Below are 21,708 nucleotides of genomic sequence, written 5' to 3' on the forward strand. Positions count from 1 at the left end.
CACTATGCCTAACCGTCGGCTGCGCCGTAGGAATGTGGCGTGCGCGGGCTTAGCGTGATTTATGACGGCCAAAGCCGCCGCTCAGAATCTCCCGCTTTTCCTCGTGTCCGGCAGCAACTGTGTGTGGAGTGACAGGTGACCACGGCGAGTCTTCCAATGTAGTTGGAAATACACCAGATATGACGACAATGATCTGCGTCGTTGGTTGATTGAGCGCACTACGGGCGAGAGAAGGCCACATGCGCTGGAACGAAAGATTGGCGCTTTTCCTTGTAGTTGACATAGTTCGGACGCAGCAGCCTGCGTTATTACCTTGCTCGCAGCTGGACTTGAGACATTTTTATATATTAATGTATATATTGGCTCTTTGGTATGAATCATGGAAGTTGAGAAAACGATGTCTTAGCAGAGGAGTACTGAGGTTGAGGACGCAAGTCCTATTCCCTGCAAAGGCGGCTGCCTTTAGATGGGGACAATTAAAATGCAAGAAAACCCGTGTATTCTGGATTAAATGCTAGCTAGTGATCGGCAGGTGGCCAAAACTATTTGTGTCCACTGAAAAGGCGCGGGTCATGGTGATATTTGAATCATTACACGTAAAACCTGGAATTTTATTCCATTGCCTATTGAGTAACTTCATTGGAAAGGGTGAACCAGTGAACAATAGAAGTCTATACGGCCAATTTTCTATTGCAGGCATTTAAATGAGGATTATTCTTTGACAGAGCACCACCAGAGAAATCAGCAAGCAATGTGGATGTGCGGAGAGCTAGAAAATATTTCTAAGCCCTGAGGGAATATTTTTCTCAACTAAGAACATCAATTTCCTTCGGAATTATCTCTTAAGAGGTACACGAAGCCGAATACAATGCCGACTCAACAAAAATTGGAGGATCCATCAGCTTCGCCCTTAAGAATGGAAAGCGATAGCGTCCTCAAAAAGAGCGTCATCCGGCTCTTCGCCTCTGCAATGATGCACTCACTACGTGTCAGCAAGATAATGCGAGCAGATGCGTAGCGGCCCGCTTTTCTAAAGCTGTGACTGATAATGATGATAACGAATTATGGTACAGCACTTTTTTGTGGGCAGAAAACTTTAAGCCACCCACTCGTTGCGCAGTCCGCGTTCTGTGACGCTCGATGCGAGTGTGCGCTTCTGTCAGACAATATTACATCTGTCAACGTATCCCCTCGCCCAGCAAGACGCCTGCATCGTGTCTTCTTAAGAAGTTTCAACAACTGACGTGGCTCTGTGGTAGAAATCTTGACGGCCACGTTGAATGCCTTGCTTCGGTTCCGGTTCAAACCCTAATGTTCATTTGCAGCCATCGGTATTGTTCGCTCATGGACAAGGACGCCGATGTCAGTGCCGCAATAATATCGCTTCAATATCTGTACCGCACTGACATGGGCGATTTTTGCTTTCTTTCTTCTACTTTCTCACACGCACTGTCTCGACTGACAGCGACAGACCTCTTCAACCACGTAGTATTTACAATTTATGCTCATATGTTCGACCCCCTGCGATTCTGTTTCTTTTATTGTTCACGTGATACGCTATTTTGTGGCCTCTAGCGATTGACATTCACATGTAGAACAAGTTGATTTAAACGATGTGAAAATGTTTATCAATATGCCCTTTAGCTCTGTGTCAATTTTTGATGTGCACAGGAAAATTCTTCATTGCCTTGGTGCAAATCAGATTCCTCGTGGAAAGGGAAGACACCGCACAAAAGCTACGACTGCATTCGGACGTTCAAGCTTCATGTCATGCTCTTTGCCTTCAAAAAAAAAAAAAAACTACGAATTAATTTCGCCTGTTTATTGAAGAAAGTCGAAAATGCTGTCTTTATTAATAAGTAAGCTTTATGGTGTGTCTCATGATAACAGAACCTCGACTAAAAGCAGGATTACGTTCGCTGATTGAATCAGAAAGAATAAGTGCTGCAGTGCTGTATGCCAAAACAACTTATGACACACGAGGCACCGAGATATTCAGCATTTATTTTCAGCCAACCCCAATCTGTGCCCTCAATTGACACGTTTTCAATTTAGTTGTAAGTGAAGCAGTGATATTGAGGTCAACAGTGCAACCACATAGCATTTATGCATACTGCAGGGTGTGCGTCCCTGGAATACGCATCTCCGCGTAGTGCATGCAACAGATTCTCACCACTGCCAATGAATATCTTCTTACTTTCATTCTTTCCCATGTTTATTACAAATTTTACTTACTGCCTTGGGGTGTTTGCTATGCTTCCAATAAAATGTATCACGGGTGAATAACTGTATCTTTTTACATGGGACGTATTTATTTCGTACTCTCCGCATGAGTGCACCTCAAAGAAGCTTTCTTCCATTCTCTTCGGAGAACTGTTTCTCGCACTTCCTTCCATAGACTATGCATCGATTTTTAAGCGACTTGTGGGCAGGCGTCTTTATTTGAAATACATGTTGCTTTCAAGCGACATCTCTCTCTTGCTTTATCTCGCAATGTTGCAAGTGTTTATTGCCTTTTCCCCGAACATTCTCCCGGAGCTCGCTGTCATGGCCCTCAGTTCATATTTCGCAACGAGAAATGTCAGGAGTGACGCCCACAGGGACGCATTTATATTCTCTCCTTAATTACAAACGTGAAAATTGGTACTGCTGCAAGCATTAGCTTTAGTCTTATTTACTTTTCTTGCGATACAAGTGAGTAGGTGGTTAGATGAATCTGCATTGAGAAGAATATACTTCTTTTTCTCCCGATTGCTGAACTCTCTTCATGAAACATAAACTGAATTGTCTTAACTTTACTCCTCTAGAGGAGTAAAAAATACTGGGGATGCTTAGAATTTTCTAACAATGTGAAAGCGAAAGACTAGTTGGGCCTTCTGTTGATCTGCTGTTGAACTTTGCGTTGAACTTTCTGTTCTAGCGGCAGTGCCATCGCTCTCCAGCGATTCTGCATTTTCACAACGCCTGCGCAGCATTAAGGCCGCGTTTTGCTCTTATTGGGACGCTGCCACAGCTTCATCTATAGCAGCTTCCTCCCGATAGCAGTTACGATGAGCAGGATTTGGAGAAGCTCTAACCTCTTCCGTCATCGCCTACTTTCGCCGTCTTCCTCACCCATGACTAGGCATGGTCACGCGATATTTGTGCTTGTTTATATTTTTTTAACTCAAGAGAACGCCTCAAAGACTAAGTGGACACGCGGCTTGGGGACTCACGCGATATTTTTTGTATCCCTCACCACAACCTTGAAACATAGAGATCTAGCTCTTGCGCCTTTATAAGCTTACTTTTTACGCCATATTCTCGAGAGCCTCACGTAAGAAAGCGCTGTTCGAAGAAATGACTACGTAAGGTAGAAAGTCTGACCAAATTTCATGCGAATATCTAGACCAAATCATCTCGTTGCCTTTACCTACTTAAATCGTCATTGCTGTGTTTCTGGCGCGGTTCGACAACACTAGTGTTTCGACAACGTAAGTATTTGGACGTTTTCTTTGCTGAACCTCTGCCGGAATGCTGTGGCAGTGCATGCGAGCCAAACTTGTCAACTTCTCAATCCATTACACTGCCTCAGCCGCGAAATGTTCTAGAAACTTCCCAATAGTAGAAGTCTTTATTAACATGTGTTGCTGACCATAAGCAGAGAATAGCTACTACTCAAAATATTGTTGTCTTGATGGAGCTACCGTAAGAAAGCGAAAGCTGTGATTCGTAGTTCAAGCGAGCTCTACCTTGTAGCGGTTAGCAACAATCCCAATTACTGGCCGCTGGTATGGCTTGAAGGCCATAGTTTCTTAACGCACAGTAGAAGTAGAGTGACGTGCTCAAAAGCCGCAGGAGACAACCCGAAATGTAAATGTTTGTAATGGTAGGCTCCATACTGCTTGGAGCAGGATTCAAGAAAGTGTTTTGTAGTGTTCTAGAGCATAAGCATATTATGTGAAAATGTATTGTAGTAGTCATTTTGGGGGCGAGAATGCTGGCCATGGACATTAGGGCTATAAAATGAATCGGGCTCACATTGGTTAAAGTAGATTAGTGAAAGTTTCGAATAAATAACAGCAAACTTCAGATGAGACGTTGTACCCGCGGTGCATGAAATGCGGACATCCCATGCTCGAGAAGAAGTTTATTTCGTACAAGTAATGTAAAAGAGAACATATCGAGTTGGTAACATCCTGTGCTCCAACAGAAGCAGCACTGAATATCTCTGACGCACTGCCGATCCAATGAAACCAATTCAAAATTTTTACTTGATAACAAATAGATACTAGATGTTCTCCACGATGTTCCAAAACTGAAACGTGTCTTTTATTAAAAATACGCTTTGCGAACGCTGAAAAGAAACATTCGCCATTAACCGAAAAACATTGTACGTAACGAATATTATTATTGAAATACCATTGCGATTCACGAGCGTTTAACTACCTCAATTGCCAAGAAGTGTGTACTTCCATGAGGCATTCTTCTATTTAATTGTCTACTGCACATTGTATGAAGACTGCTGTATGAGGCTGGACAGCAGAGTCGGTTTTAATGTTTCCACAAGAAAAAAAAAACCAACAGCAAAGAGGCCCATTGTTTAACAAAAAAATAAATATAGAAGAACGATGATGTCATTTCTTAAAATATAAATTGCTTTTCAATGACATTATTGACCTCTGTTACGCAAGCACTACCCACGCTTCCTCGGATATTTATCAAGCCGGACGACAAGTCATATCTGACGAGTCAGTTACCTCCGACATGAATCGCAATATCTCTGAGTAATATGCCATTTTTTCGCCAGACAGAGTGCTTATTGAATCTCACTTACAAGAATGCATGCAGCCCTTGCTCATGAATTACAATCAAAGGTACACAAATAAACGGAACGATCAAATATCGCGCTCTCATTCTCCAGGAAATGAAGACTGATACTGATGCGCTAACGTGAAAAAATGCCCTCGTTAAAGTAAGTCTCTAGAGCCTACGACAATACCACTACAGAGTATACTATGTAAAATATAGGAGTGTGCCCTATGCATGCGTAATAACTGTAAAATATAGTCTCCCGTATATCAAAAAGACAATGTCTGATAACCCGCTTCTCTCATCTAATGTACAATGCAGCGTAGAAAGTACGTGAATGTATGTCAAAGAACGTCGAAGAAAACACTCTACTTTTATTTATATATTTTAGCAGCACATCTGCAAAGCTGTACATCTGCATTACGACAGCGCAATGAGGCGTTCGCGAACTGTTTTTTAAGAAAGAGCTAAGAGCTGAGTTATGGACAAGGAAGGCATTTAATTTCGTCTTCAGCAGCAGAACAAATGGAAGAATAAAACGACTGTTCTTGAGTTAGGAAAGCCATATAGGACGAAGCAGTGACAGTCTCTTACAATTACGCACTGAGTTCCAAAGTTCAAAGCGCAGGAAAGCATCCGGTCGCTGTCTTTAAAGAACGCATTGACACTGAAAGCAACTTTCCCGCCAGCGCAGTGTTCCTTGGCACGCACAGTTTCATTAGCTGTTTTTTTTTTCATCAAAAGCATTGAATTAAAATAAAGGCCTTTCTTGAGCAAAGAAGAAAAGAGGAAAAAAATTACACCATCTCCCGCTAAAGGGGACCATGAGGCGATGCAAAGCCGGAGCACTTGCACGATCGCGTTCCGTTGGCGTTCGTTAGGCATGCTGCCGACCTCGCATCGTTATTAACGATCCTATTAACGTTGTAGACGAAGGTGAAACGGTTAACAAAGGTCTTTATTGAGCAGCGTCTAGTATTTGAGGTGTGCACTTTGCTTTGATGAGGATGGCTTTGTGGTCGCTGAAGTGAACCGTGAGGGGATCTTGATGCAGTGGGTGGATCTTGAAATTGGTGAAGACGTGATCAATGCATGTGCCGTGAATGGTTGTTCGCTGCCCTTTGCTTCGCAGCTTTGTCTTGAGTGGACGCAATTGGGCTGATGCTGACGCGTGCTTGCGTCAGCCCACTCACTGACGGGACTGTTGCTTCCATCACGCTTCATCGGAAGCACCGATGGAGTCAAACGGAGTCAACCAAAGCAAGCGCTGCACTGAACTCGCGCTGCGCTCTAACCGCTTAGAGGATTAGAGTAACGCAGAGAGTAACGCATGCGCCGCGAGAGCAGAAGCGAGAACGCAGGAGAAGCGCAAGCAGGTGCTGGTAGAGAAGTTGAGAGAGTAACGCGCAGCTGTGGGAGATAGGGAAGGAGGAGAGGCGCGCATGCGTAGGGTGAGTGCGGACTACCACGGCGTGTGCGGATTACCACGCCTCCTTACATACCCCCCGAACAAGAGATGCGTCGCATCTAAAAAAGATCTTGAGAAGTGATCTCTTCCCTGAGAGTGCACCCTGAAGTTGACCTTGGTTTAACTAAAGTGAACTCTACCCTGAGTCCCTGTTGGGCCTGCTCGGTGGCGAGCAAGCCTAACAGGAATGTTGGGTGCTAAAGGCATTCAGATTACCATCCTTATTGTGTTTGATCTCCAGAAACAATGTACCTGAAGAGCATCAGCTAGCCGCAAAACCTTAGTACAGGACTCTTCTCCCACTTCACTTCATACCAGTGCTGGGCAGTATCGAAGATACATGTATCTTAGATACTATCTGAGATACGCTATGAGTATCTTGTATCTGTATCGCGATACGTCTCGAAAGATGAGTATCTGTATCTGTATTTCCGATACATTTGATAATGTATCGTGTATCTTAAGATACAAGATACTTCTATCGCAACACAACCGTGCGAAACAATAATCACTGGCCAAGTTCCACTTCTCAAGCTGGTACTGGTGCCACTAAGCCATCTAAACAAGTCTAAGGGCTGTGATGCAATTTTTTCTTTCCGCCAGAGTCCTCCAGTGAGGGCAGAAGATTACGAAGACAAGCACGTGGACGTCTACGCCCGGCCCACGTACCTTTTCATTGCTCGACTTTTTTTGCTTTTTAGTTGTGCCAGTGCCGCGACACTTGCTCTTAGCTACTGCCTGCGCCGGGTACTCCACTGCGTGCAGCGTCTATCGCGCAAATTCTGATGTTGCTACAGTGTCGTTATTGAAGATTCTCTTGCGTCTTGCTCCGTAACGAAATGTGATGCGTGCAAGAGTGGGGTTGCTTTGTGTCTCGTGGATTTTACATATCAGCGATTTGAAGGATCTCGTGGATGTAAAGCTTGACTTGCATGCAATGAATTAACTTATATGCAAATAAGATACGCAAACAACTATAGCACCACTGGTACTGATGCTATAGATCTAATAGAGCAAGCGTTTACCTAATAGAAAATATCCTGGCGTACCGTATTTTTCACTTCCTGCTACATTTATTCAAAGAATTTATGAAATCATAACTTGATTATTAGCGCAAATGCTTTTTTGCTGTCATTTTGCATCCCATACATTACCTAGGTCTCTGTACTGTTTTTTCTGGTCGGGTCACTGCAGTATGACATTTGTAACGCCTTCCAAGAAGAAGATCTCTGCTTTATTCTTCTAACTGTCTGCTTTATATTTCTACTACTGTTTACCAATTTACACGTTGCCAAGACGATCTTGAAAACAAATATATAATTACGTAGGCGTCCCTTGAGTTACAGTACAAAGCATTGTGCTTATCGCTTAGGAAAACAGCGAAACTGAGTTTACATTATACTAATGGAAATCATTAGGAGCCATCTTAAAGATGTTAGGAAGGGGATTCGAGAAACGTTGTTTTACTGAATGCTCCGTCTTCCTCATGAGCGCCCGCCCCGCCACGGTGGTCTAGTGGTTATGGCACTCGACTGCTGATCCGAAGGTCGCGGGATCGAATCCCGGCCGCGGCGGCTGCATGTTCGATGGAGGCGAAAATGTCTGAGGCCCGTGTACTTAGATTTAGGTGCACGTTAAAGAACCCCAGGTGGTCGAAATTTCCGGAGCCCTCCACTACGGCGTCTCTCATAATCATATCTTGGTTTTGGGACGTTAAACCCCAGATATTATTATTATCCTCATGAGCGCCCCAACAAGCCGTCCAGGCAATTTCCCATAGGCACTGAATTTTCTATTGTCTTAATAGGTAAGTTGACGATACTTCATGCTCATAGCTATTAAGGGCGCCGTCTGTATTGTGTTTCTGTACTCATTCAATGTGAATGTTTGATACAGAACCACCTCTCTACTTTACTTATACTAGTTTTCCTGTTTTAGGCCTCCTTAAATATTTTTCCTATTACTAATCGCCACCTAATGGGAGCTATAAGCGGCGATAGCGCGAATAACGCGGTGTCCTCCGACGCTTTGTGCAACTACAATACGTTTGAGACGTCTCTGTGTTACACATGTTTTCTCGTTGAAGAAAAATTGCTAAAAGATTACACGTTAGTGAGTATATCAACAAAGAATCCTTTACGCCAGCAGATAAGTAGAATATGAAAATGCTTTGCTGTTTTTACGTCATCTACGTATACACCAGGGGTCTCAAACTCAGCTTACAGCCAGCGGGCCACAGTCGCGAAATTTAATTCGAAGCGCCGGGACAGTGAAGATGGTGGGAGAGAGTTTGAACAAACTGACGTTGCCATTCGAAAGGAAGCCTTTCCCATGTCTTATATATAGGTAATTTCTGAAGGGGATTCGGAGTCAGAATTCGAGAAACATCGATACCGATGTGCACAACGAGTGAATTCTGGACGCGGATTCTGAAATATAGAGTTTTTGTTCCACGGTTATGTTTCAGCACATCGTGACCACATGTTCCTCACGAAAGGAAAGCTTGAGACCTGTCATGTCTGTGTAGCTCACGAACATACTTATCTAGAAAATAAAAACAAATTGGACGAAGATGGTCATGTGTGCGGGCGGGGCCGCTAGCGAAAAGTCTAAAACCCCTAGTATACACCATGCGTACCCCCCCCCCCCCCCCCCCAAAAAAAAATGTCGCTACCAGCGTTGTTGCTGCTGTACACCTGTCCGGATATACGGTATTGTACACACTGTCTTTTACGGACAAGGTAAAAGTCCACACTGGTATTTGTGCCACCGTGCGAAGGCTTCTTATAAAAGTTATTGTGATTATATGGCAACCCGCTAGCTGGTCGGCAAGCTGAGCAGCGACTCCCAATAATTGCAAAAACGACAAGCAAAGAACCGCTGAGAGCGAACTGTATAAAGAGTTGTCCTGTGAAGAAGCGAAAACAAACCGCAATAAGTTATTTTGGAAGGAAACTAATGTACTTTGAGCAAGAAGGGCAAAACCTTTAGATACTAACAGACTTTTCATTAAAGTGAAACAAAATAGGTCGCAGTTAGGAAATTTTCAAGAAGACATTTTCGTGCATAGGCATTCGCTGCTACATTATATGGATCTATAATAACAAATTAGAGAATGTATCGAAGTATCTTAAGATACAATTGCCAAGTATCGTATCGGATACAATTATTGCGGTAGTATCTTGTATCTGTATCTCCAATACTTCTTGCCTGAGTATCTTGTATCGTATCGCGATACAATTTCAAAGTATCTTTGCCCAGCCCTGCTTCATACTTACGCTACCAGGTTAAATAATAGATTACAGTTTCACGAAAAAAAAAACACTAACTTTGTTAGCAGCGAACCTTTATGCTTCGACCTTTCCGCTGCGGCAAATCGTCACTTCACTATGAAATAGAGCTCTCGTGTCCTCTTATACGCAACGGCGACAACTCCAGAACAGAGCAAGCTTCACTTCTCCGTTCTTTTATTTTTTCTATAAAGAGCAGATACGCATACCAGCGATCAGTAGAACTCAAAATGCACGGACAAAACTACGAGGAAATTACAGTCTACCTTTACTAGTCTGAAACGACGCGACATTTTACGAGACGAGTGAATCGAACAGTCGTCCTGGAGGGTTGTTGTCGCTTGCACGAAATACGCACAGAACGAAGGAAGATTTGCTACATTGGTGATGGCCCCTTTTAGGGGCATCTACAGCAGCCTCCGCTAGCATTCCTGAGAGCGCAAGAGGACGTGGGCGCCGGTGGAAGGCCCAGTGCTTGTGGGATTTTAGTCGGACGTTGTAATTTAAAGTAATCAAAGTGACTTCAAATATCACTACGCTCCCATATATATACATGTTCACGTAATGGCTGGACAGTGCAGTCCTCGTGACGTCTATGGCAGAATAGTATATTGCAAAAGAAGTCAAAAGCATGTTCTAGTAAACCGAGAAAATAAGCACACGTCACGTTCTAACGCACAGCATTGAAGCAGTGGTGATGAAGATGATGAGGATGTTGTAGGTTGCCGGCGGATCTAGCCTTGCGAAATTTGCAGGCAATTGCCCCGCCCGGTTTCCTCTTTTCAGATGATATCGAACTAATCTCTTTTTTAAAGCGAAGCGCGGGCAGGTTACAAAGAAGTAGCGCGAAACACAACGCAACCATGCAGAAGCCGGTGGCCTATGAGCTATTCCGCATACAGTGTTGTACTGGACCACCATATCAGCACATCACACCACAGCTTAAGTGCCACTCATCACCAGTCACGTGCAACGTCTGCAACTTTTAAGAACTTCAAGAGTACTCGCGACACCATTTTCCTGAATGTCCAGTAGCCACGCAGAGAAAGAATATTGTTTGCACTGTCGTGTGGCGAGCCTAAACGTCGGAGTGCTTCAAAGGAACATTGACGATCTTTCTCAAGCTCACAACACCTAAGAAAAGAATGTTCCATGAAACCACAGGTCTTGCAAGTCAGGCACAATAGAGCCATGCTGGTATAAGGGCTGACCCCGCCCGAATGCGATGTAACAAAGAGGCCTCTTCCCAGATTAGCCCTTTTGTCACACACGGCTGGTGAGGTGTCAACCATAAAAATGAATATGCCTGTTGACAGCTTCTCTTAAAAGGCGTTGATGGTCTCTAGAGGCCTTCTTCGTTGACCTAAGTTCCAAAGCACTCCGGGCAAGTCTATCAGCCGTCTCATTACTCTCGATACCCACATTCGATGGAATCCATTGACACATTAACTTTAGTGCAACGCTGTGCAGGTCTTTAGGAATATGCAGCGATCTTTGAGTGCACTTCTCCAGAACCAACCTATGTTTTAACGATTACAGAGCAGGCTTACTGTCCGAATGTAACATGACAATACTGGATAGCGCGAATCCGAACAGGATAAAGAAGGAACACAGATGCACAGGACAGGCGTTACTAGCAAGTAAGCTTCATTCAGGAAAGTTTCCCTACATATATAGTACGCAGCCGAGTGGCACGCGCAGGCAAATTGCACGTACGTTAGTCGCAGTTGCAGTTGCTACAGTTGCGTTACAGTTGTAATGTAAGTCACCGGTAATGATGAGAGGCCTGGCTCTCTCGGCAGATTTATTGTAGGGAAGCATTGACCACGGTTTTTTTTGGAATCCACGTGGTCCACGTTGTGGACCACGATACGAGTGGATGGTAGTCGAGTGTCTTCCAGGGGCGTTCTTTCCTCAGCTCCGTCACTTTCGTTGCGTCCGCCACGGTGGTGTAGCGGTTATGGTGCTCGGCTGCTGACTCGAAGGCCGTGGGTTCGATCCCGGCTTCGGTGGTCGCATTTCGATGGAGGCAAAATGCTAGATGCCCATGTACTGCACGATCTCGGTGCACGTTAAAGAATACCACACGGTCAAAATTTCCGGAGCCCTTCGATACGGCGTCTCTCATATTCATATCGTGGTTTCGGGACATGAAACCCCAACAATTATTATTATTATCACTTTCCTTGCGTGTCACTGTGTGTATTCGCCGTTGCTGTGTTGGTTGAGACTCTGTATCACCTGTGGCACATACCCGCATAACATGAACTCTGGCATGCGGGTATGTGCCACACTTGACTGAGAGAAAGGGTTTCATGACGTACGCGACAGGTATTTTGCGTTATTCATTTCATGACCAGTGAATCGTGTTCGTCATACACTTACCCCTGTTTTGGCAATATTGGCAAATTACAACTTATGGAGACGACCACGAGAGCGTCCAGACGTAGACGGCTAGATAGATAGATAGATAGATAGATAGATAGATAGATAGATAGATAGATAGATAGATAGATAGATAGATAGATAGATAGATAGATAGATAGATAGATAGATAGATAGATAGATAGATAGATAGATAGATAGATAGATAGATACGGCCAAAGAGTCCGAGGTTCGCTAAGAAATGCTTCGCATTTAAAAACCAACATTCAAACATTTTCTGCTGTGTCCTTCTCGTGTCGACCCCGTGTCAACGGATCGGTTATCCCCTTCAGATGTACAGCTATAGTAATACCTGAGATTCTAGGTCCGAAAACTACGATATAATAATGAGGCACGCCGATGTAGACTACCGGAAGTTTCGGCTATCTTGTGTTCTTTAACATGCACTGAAATAGCACAGTACACGTCCCTCTAGCATTTCGCCTTCATCGAAATGTCACCACCGCAGCCGGTATCGAACACGCCATTTTCGGGTCTCTAGCCGAGCACCGTAACCACTGTGCTATAGATGCAGAAACAACTTCAGTGCTAAAACCTAATCGTCGAAGCGGGAAAGTGTGTGTTAATTACAAAATTGCAAAGCGTTGCTCGTTCATTAAATGGACAGCGCATTGCCTACACTCCTCTGCAAATACAGAAGACCCCGTTCGATACTTTGTCGCATTTATACAATGAAGGAACATTGATGATAGCTTCCCGCTGCCTTCATTGTATGTTCTCTGGATGTATGTTCTCTGTCCGCCCTCTAATTTTTTTTATTTTAGATCTGAATTCTAAGCAACAACGCAACGCAAGACATGGAGAAGAGCTCTCACAGATTATGTGCAAGAAACACCATTAATTTTGTTTGCATAAGCCTGGCATGAATTGCAGACACCAACGTTGCAATATCGATCGCATGCGAGTGGCTGTAGAAGGCGGGGAACAACACGCAAGTACACCCTGCGTTTTGGGGGCGAGGAACCTTAGAGTCTCGGCGGTCGGCGGGCATCGCCGTATACTGTCCATTTGCTTGAGCGCAAAAGAGGGCGCCACAACCTCAGCGCTTGCCGCCTTGCGAGAATGAGCGAACGGCGTGTGTTGACTATGGAAACGCTCTTTCTGCGAAGAACGTTGAGCTACCAGCTCGCAAGTAACGAGAACGCGCCCTCGCCTGCGAGAGACAACGCCGACGTAGGCAGCGTCTGCTAGCGAGTTTATCGATTGAGAAACCGACTGCTCGCGCTGCACAACCGCTGACCGGCCACCCCGTATATATAGGCACTGGATTTTGACCTGCAATTTAGTGCCGATGGGACAACAACAAATATTCGCAGCGTGCACGTTAACTAAAAGTTTACTGCGGGTCTCTGTGCCTGAGCCTTCTTTTGTCTGTCATTGCCCATTAGCAGTGACTTTGCTGTGGGAAACACCGGCGCACACTGCATGCTTCGCCCCTCCACAGGTTTCACGTTAGTGAAGCAGTTTAATTATAGCGCCAAAGGTCCGGAATGATTTTTTTTTGCATCCACACGCACTCGAGCTTTTTTGCGATTTGCAAGAATGAAGTAGGTTTATGTGCTCAAATAAGACCTTTTTCGAAAGAAATACGTCCTTTTTTTAAAAAAGATATAAAGGGAAACAGAAAATGTTATTTAATAAAAAGCGAAACAAGGATAGGATAAAAGTAACGACACCATAAAAGAGCCGAGAAACACTTAAGCATCGAGACACAGAAGAAAGCTCTTCAGGGATCAGGCCGCCGGGCAAGCTCTTTATGTCCGTCGGTGAAAGCGACAGATATTACCATCTGTGCTTTCTCGCAAAAACCCCTTAGGGCGAATTCTGAGGTCATGTTCGCGGAACGCAGCGTTTAAGTAGCCCGAGGGCACATTCGTTATGCATGAGTACAGTGCTCCCACTGTCCTGATCTTCAGTTTTTCAGAAACGCAAAGGTTGTTTATGTTGCTTTTCGTCGCTGAATGTATGTTATGTTGAAAATATCGCCTATTTTCTCGTTCTATTCTCTCTTCTTGGACATAAACAATGACTATAAAAACGTGTCGCACGATGAATTAAAGGCCGCAGATGCTCAGGGTGGAATGAGATGGTTACTACGCAAAGGAGAAATTCGTATCAGGTGGGAGATTGAACAGATAAAAAAATGGGGTTTAGGTGGTCTAAGCTAAGGAGCGAAAAGTTTGACGAAAAGGATTCTGCGCGGTTTAGTGGTGGTGTTTCGTGTTCTCGTGCATTTCCGGTCAGTGAATTACAGCTGAAGTTACTGAGTATGCACGGTTATGGTGATCTTTGACGCTGATCAGAAGGGGTTAACTTCGGACTCTATGGAGGTCTAAAACACGCTCAGAATATTATGGCCGGATTCCGGACACCCGTGAATAAATCCCAACAATACATTGACCTCGTAAACGTGCACTGCGTTAATCATGACTGAATTCCCGTGTGACTCCAGCAAGCAAGAGTATGTAAACGCATCGCAATAAAGCACGTGTGGGGAGCCCTCATGACTGCAATGCTTTTTGTCGCTCTGGTTTTAGCTTATACAAAACTCGCCCTCACGTATTGTAGATCTGTGCGATTTTACGCGTGGCTTGACTTAACCAGATGGCACACAGAAAGAAACCATATGGGGCACGACGTGCTAGCAACTCTCGAAATTGGTCGTCGTGCCGGAGCTAAAAGAATGATTGCCTTTCATTTTAATTTGTGTTTGTGCTTATACACTTAACATTGTTTTCGCAATGCTTTTTTTTAACTTTTACGGTCTCCACAATAACATTGACTGCTATGATCTGAAAATTCATCAGCGGAAGTACGCAACTGCATTCCTATATTTTCTTCTTTAATTTCGATATGAAATATGACGGCCATCAGTCGAATACTCGCGTCACCATTAGGTTCAATATTAGGCCCAAGTGCCATGATTTCCTATCACGCCCCATGTGCCATATGCAGTCAGCGTAAAATAATGCGTGTATTGATGAGCCGAAATGGACGGAGGATTCGCGTGCTTGGAATGTTGTAGGATATCTTTTTATTTGCGGTGAGTTCAGGCACAGCCGGAGTGGAGAGGCGCGTGGGCGTCAGCGCACTTCTTCACTCCGGACGTGGTTCAGGAAACCGATGGTATGGCGTTATAGAGCACCGAGCTGTGCCCGAGGCTCAGCGTCGTGCAAGAGCACCAAGGGTGTTGAAACTGTAAGGGCAGGCGTTTCTCAGTTATCAATATTCCGTTGGGCTCCATCCTGTACCCCGCGCTCCCGAAGTCATTAGCGCAGGCAACCCTTATTTGCTTCTGCTTTTTATAGTTATTCCGACGTCCTGTCAGGGACGCCTGCCGTTTAAAAAGCGTTACACGTGTGGCTGACAAACGGAAATGTTACGCAACTGTCACGGATACACATAAAAATCATAGCGTTTGTTCACTCACGAATGAGCAAGTTTTCTTGTAAACTAAGTAATGTCCCGAGCGCCAGGTAGTCTTACACGCCACTAATGGCAATTTCGAAATCATCATCCGTAATGTGACCGCTTTCTCGAGAGGAAGGAAACGCAGTTCAGCAAGTATGCTTCTTTTTTTCTTTTACTCGACAAGCTAACACAAAAAGCACAACGCCCCGACTAATGATATCTTGTGTTTCTTATGACGACAACACAACATACAGTGGCGTACGCCGTCAATCTGGGAAGCCCTCGCGAGTATGCATTGCGTGAACGGTACCCATAAAAAAAACATAAGTTGGGAAAACACCCAAAGTCCATCAGCTTTCAACCATTGCGCTTTTCTGTGTCTGTAATGAGCAGTGTGCACTCTCACGTAAGCAGATTACGAGGATTCGTAAAATATAGTTACCAGGCGTGATGGCCTTGTTGCCATGGCATGGCCGCTGCAGAGGTAATAAGGTTAGTTCGTCGCGCATTGCTTCTTTTCCAACAGAAGCGTAGAATGCAATCCCAAAGTTCTGGTAGCTTGCTGAAGTGGTTCAAATCGCAGAAGAAAAAATACAAAGAAGCATAATGACCTAAAGAAGCAATTGTGTAGAACCATTACCGACGTTTACGTTTACTTCGACCAGAGTGCTAGAACCAGAGTTACGAAATGAACTTGTCATGTTACCAAATGAAAATGCACTATACTGCATCCAGGCGCTTTCCTTCTATTTTCATCTCCGTCTTTGTATTCGCTGCGTCAGTCTATTGATGATCTTGTCTTACTCTATTTCAGTGGTAGTGGCTGCGAGAACACAAGATGACGAGGCCGTTCACGCTGGTTACAAGAACGAAGAGCGTGGTGATGAAAAAAAATTGGGGAGGGGCGAAGCATGTACGAGTAGGGAAGGGTGTTTCAGCTCCACTAACGTGAAACATGTCGAGGGGCGAAGCATGCAGCGTGCTCCGGTTAACTCCATTAACTTTTAATGTCGGCAGGAAGGAATGAAAATGAAAGAAAGTGTCTATTTTAAGAAAAACGCGAGCTTTGGAGTACAGTTTTCAGGCATATAAAGCCTTGTGTATGAGACTCGTCTTACCTGTATTTTCTGACCTGGCGAGTACCTGATGGGACATATAGCCGATCAACTGGTCTGCAGCCGCTGTTGAACTCTACTAACACCGGTTAAGCGTCACAGTTTAGTACACAGTAGGTTGCAGAGGAGAAATGTGGACAGTTTGAATAGGCGTAAAATTAGATGCAAGTACACACCTTGTGTTGTTTCACTCTTCTACCATGTCTTATTCCATCTCCTAATGTGATTTCTTGCCCGACATCACGCCTGTACAGTCTATTCGCGAAGGCGTTTCAGGTAGGGGGGTGGTGTTCCGGCAAAATATTTCACTGCCAAGAAAAGGACCCGATTCAGTTGCCGCTCGCTCCGGGACCTTAACGCGACAGCGTTAAAGAACTTGTTTCGCAGAAATTCCGGTATCGGTGTCGGTGTGCTTGGTTGTGAGCGAAAAGTCATCATCTTGTCCGTGACTGAAAAATCGAGAAAGATGCAAATAAAATAAGCAACAAAAAAAATCTTCGGTTCGAGTGAGAATCGAACCCAGGCGGTCTTCGTGGCAAGCAGGGGTTCTACCCCAGAGCGAGGGTAATGCTTGAAACTGCTTTGATAATAAAACACTATATGTATGTCATGTAATGGAAGGAGTCTTCTTAAAGGGAAGCTGAAGCACTTTAGAAAAAAAAAGATTTTGTAATGTGTAATCATCGTTTGATCCCTACTGAATTCGAAAAACAATGTAAGAGTTCACAGAAGTGAACGCTAATAGCATTTCTTGGCAAAAAACAGCAGCTGCAGCCGCAGGGTTTCTTGAGCTGTTTAGCGAAGGCGGTGACGTCATCTTCGATGTGCCGCGTCATCGGCGCCATCAGTTCTGTTAAAGCATGGCCTTCGCAATTAGTTCCACCAACGCGCGCAGCCGGAAGTAGTCACGGAGGCCACGGTTGGAGTTACGACAGTGCTGCGTGGCTCCGCCAAAACTACCGACTATGACGTAGTTCCGGTTAGTTCGTTTCCACGCCCACACTTTCGGTGCGTTCGCATGGGCGGAGCAAAACGAACTTTTCTTTCGCGTATATTAAAGCTCCTGCTTCCACAACAGCGAAAAAAATTGCGCCATCGTCGATAATATTATTTGTCCTTGTTAACAACAAAGTTTTAACGAATTCTAAAACCACTTCAGCTTCCATTTAACGCATGTAATATTGTGCGTGGCAGAAGCGTAGATTCGCGCCAGGCGTCAAAACAAGTCAGTCGCGCAACGAGTGGGTGTTTAAGGCCCACCCATTACAAAGCGCTCAGACATATTAATCATCACCATCTGCAAAAGCATCAACAAAGCGAGCAGGTGCGCAGGTTCGCGTGTTACCCTACGGACGCGTCGTGGGCCCTTAGCTGATTCTCAAAACGAAGAATTATAGCGCAGTAGGCACTTAACAACTGCACTTGCAGTATTCATTCTAAGATAGTTTGAAAAGGCCAATATTACGAGCACAGTCGTTCGTTTCCTTACGGCAGTGGTTGAGGCGTGCGCCGAGAACCGAAGCAGGCTAGCAATTAAGAAGGGGATGCGCACGGGGCCCGATTACGCTATCGCGTGCTACTCTTCAAGGTGAAGCTCAAGGGTCCTCCAAGCCTTATTTTTTCTCACTGCGCCCGGTCGCCGTTACGGGCAGCGGCGGCGATAGACAACTAGGCCGAAAATATGGGCTATTGTTGTATCTCATAACAGCTTTTGTTGTAAAAACTACAGCTTGGCAGGTCACCTCATGAGTAGTGAAGATGACCGGTGGTCAGTTAGAGTGTCGGAATGAATACCAAAAAGTGAGAAGCGCGTCCGCGGACGGAAAGAGGTGAGTTCGGGCGGCGAAATTAGGGCATTTGGTGGCGCAAAATGAAATTAGCTTGCCCAGGACTGGGTGGGTTTGAAATCAGTGGCAGATGCCGTCGTCCTGCAGTGGAGAAAAATTACGGGATACGCTTAGAACCGTCCAAGAAAATGAAGGCCAAAGCGTCGTTCGACCTTCTGTTGATTTGCTCCTGAACTTTCTACTGATCTGCTGCTGTGGCAGTGGCCTCTCTTTCCGTCAGTTCTGCGTTCCCAGAACGCCTGCGTGGCATTAGGGCAGTAATTTTCTTTCGTGGCCACAGCTTGATACATAGCTAATTGTTTTTCGACGACGGTCACGACGAGCGGCATTTCGAGCTGCTATAGCCTACACCGCCGTGGCGTACTTTCTCGGTCTTCCTGGCCTGCGACTAGGGCCTGGTGACGTGCTTTCCGCGCTTATTTTATTCTTTCCTCACGGGAATGCCGCAGAGACGAAGTACAGGTGTAGCTCACTTGCTTTTTTATATTTCTAACACACGACAACGCTGCAATGACGAAGGAGACGAAGTGGAATCGCAGATCGCGCGCCTTCGTGTATTTTTTTCTTCTTTTTTTATTCACGTTAACGCCGCAAAGACGATGGGACGGGACAGCTATTGCGCTCACGTTGTTATTTTTTGTAGCTCACAGCAACCACAAAGAGATCTGACGCTTGCACTTTATGTCTAGACTGATGATGATGGTGAGTAGTTAACGTATGCACTGATTGTTTAAATAAATGATGGCGTGCGGTTACTCCAAATCCGGTGCCCCGCCACGGTGGTCTAGTGGTTATGGTGCTCGACTGCTGACCCGAAGGTCGCGGGATCGAATCCCGGCCGCGGCGGCTGCATTTTCGATGGAGGCGAAAATGTTTGAGGCCCGTGTACTTAGATTTAGGTGCACGTTAAAGAACCCCAGGTGGTCGAAATTTCCGGAGCCCTCCACTACGGCGTCTCTCATAATCATATGGTGGTTTTGGGACGTTAAACCCCAGATATTATTATTATTATTACTCCAAATCCGGCAGTACGAAAATGCTGTACGGTGTGTTTTCTCTCTAAGGTTCATTATACTGAGGTATAGCACCGGTGTCTCAACAAGACATTTTGGCTGTTTAGTAGTTCACATATTCACTAAGCCTTCAATATAATAACGTGTTAACGGATATCTGACCTTCTACTGAACAGAAATCCTGTAAAGCGTGGTTTGCCTGTAAGGTCGAAATGCACTGCGGCGGAGCACACATACCTAAAAAATTATTTAGGTCGGTGACTAGATGAGAGATGTACTGTGTTTTAGTGTATTGAGAGCGCGTTAGCACACCAAGTTTGACTTAGCAGCTGTCTTGTGATGCGCGCTTTTTCTGTAAGGTCAATAATCACAGCAGCTGACTACACGTGGCCATAGGTCGGCAGAAGATATGAGGCTCGCTCAGACTCACTCATGAAATATAGTTTGCCCTTAGAGCTCACTCGGACTCAGACTCAGCAAAATTTTCCTCAACTGGACCCACTCGTACTCAGACGTACTGAACTTTTTCTCAGCCGGACTCACTCGGACTCAAACTCACCAAAATGTTAGTCGCTCGGACTCACTCAGACTCACGGCCCTATCTGAGTCTGTGTGAGCCGACTCATGAGTGCGTTAGCATATAATTGACTTTTTCGATCAGGGTGTCAGCACTCTTTAACACCAATATCTAGCATATTTGGTGCTCTACTTGGTGCCTTTTGATCTCGATCCTTCAAATATGAGTTATTAGTGGTTGCAATCCAGTAGGGACATTTTTATTGAAAGTGGTAACTCCTACAAGATATTTTTATCAAAAACTTCCTTTGAAAGAGTTTGCGGGGCGGGGGGGGGGTCAACCTGCCCCCTCGCCCCATTTATACGTAACGGACGCCTCTGTTAAATAAATATTGAGCTGGCGTATGAACGCTAGTGCTGTGAAGTATGTGTGAGTCGGCGGGTTTATGAACGTGCGCCAACATAAGGCTGACAGTAATGATGAAGTTGTTTAGATAGAACCATAGGTCGGCAAAGAAGTGCGGGGCTCACTCAGATTTACTCAAGAAATATATTTTGCCCTCAGGGCTTAGTGGGGCTCAGACTCACCAAAAATTCCCCCTACCGGACTCACTCGGACTCAGACTCACTAAAATTTTTCTCAACCGGACTCACTCGAACTCAAGCTCACCAAAATATTACTCACCCGGACTCACTCAGACTCACGGCTCGATCTGAGTCTGAGTGAGTCGACTCATGAGTGAGTTCGCCGACCTATGCACGTGGATGAGCAGTTTATGGAGATGCGGGAGCAGATCAGCGCTTTGCGGTTCTACACCGTGCCGTTCTACGACTGGGGGCGCAGCTCCATGCTTAGATATCCGTTTGCATATAAGAAGAGCTTGTATATTTTCGTTGCGCGGAGCGTTCTCAACGGAGCCGTTGTCATAAGTTACAACGCGGTAAACCCAGGCGTCCCATATTTAGGACACTGGCCAAATAAGGTGTCAAGGGGAGATATGAGTGAACTCTTGCTGCCTAAGAGACTGAGAAAGTGGTGATGAAAATGACACTGGGACGGCTAGCTTGCCTGGAAGTGCTTTTCGAGCGGAATGTGTAGACCTCGAAAAGTGGTCCTCGTCTAGTCAAGGAGTTTATGATAGTGATTCAGCCGAAAAGCTCACAAATCTAGCACTCACTGGATAAGGCAGGAGTTCAAGACAAAGTTGCACTAGAGTGAAATTTCGGACGACGAACACGATGAAAGTTTTTCTTTACTCCGGCAGAAGCATTCAAGAATGTATTTGACAGCGACGTCATCGCACATCTTCTGCAGGAAAGGAACCTCTATGCGGATAAAAAAAGGCCACGAGGGCAAAAAAGTGGTACTGTTTACCCACTTTCTCGACGCATCCATAAACACGCTGTACAGCTGTATTAGAAAAAGTATGGGAACACAGAGCCCCTTTCATTTCAGAGGTTGATTGGACTGGATTTCCTAAAAGAGACGGAAATCAATCGGTTCCGCGGAAATTCCGGCCAGTCCACCATTACGGCACATAGTTCTTTTAACCGCACCGGCCATTATGTCGCACCAATTGCCAATACACTAGGTGCTCTTGCTGCCACAATAAAACCAATCTCGATCGAAAAAGTTCGGCGTGGGTGTGCATGTGATGTTCCCTAAGAGTGTGGGAACTTGAGCTTGTTGGGACATATTCATCTTAGCAAACAGCGCGGTACAACGATGGCAATAAAAACCAGACAGGACTAGCGCTGACTATTAACGACTGCGTTCGTTTTTCTGTGCAACTATATTGCATTCTGGAAAGA

At 45.1% G+C, this 21,708-nt stretch overlaps 1 long non-coding RNA gene across 1 annotated transcript in view; it reads left to right on the plus strand.

The window, feature by feature from the left end:
* LOC125758451 (uncharacterized) overlaps positions 1–19,376 on the plus strand; it is a 46,610-nt gene extending 27,234 nt beyond the window's left edge. The window contains exon 2 of the long non-coding RNA XR_007416083.1: positions 19,186–19,376. This is a non-coding gene — a long non-coding RNA (uncharacterized LOC125758451). The remainder of the gene's footprint in view (positions 1–19,185) is intronic.
* Positions 19,377–21,708: the final 2,332 nt, after the last annotated feature.

This window comes from Rhipicephalus sanguineus, chromosome 5 (genome assembly GCF_013339695.2).
Source record: "Rhipicephalus sanguineus isolate Rsan-2018 chromosome 5, BIME_Rsan_1.4, whole genome shotgun sequence".
NCBI classification, from domain to species: Eukaryota; Metazoa; Arthropoda; class Arachnida; order Ixodida; family Ixodidae; genus Rhipicephalus; species Rhipicephalus sanguineus.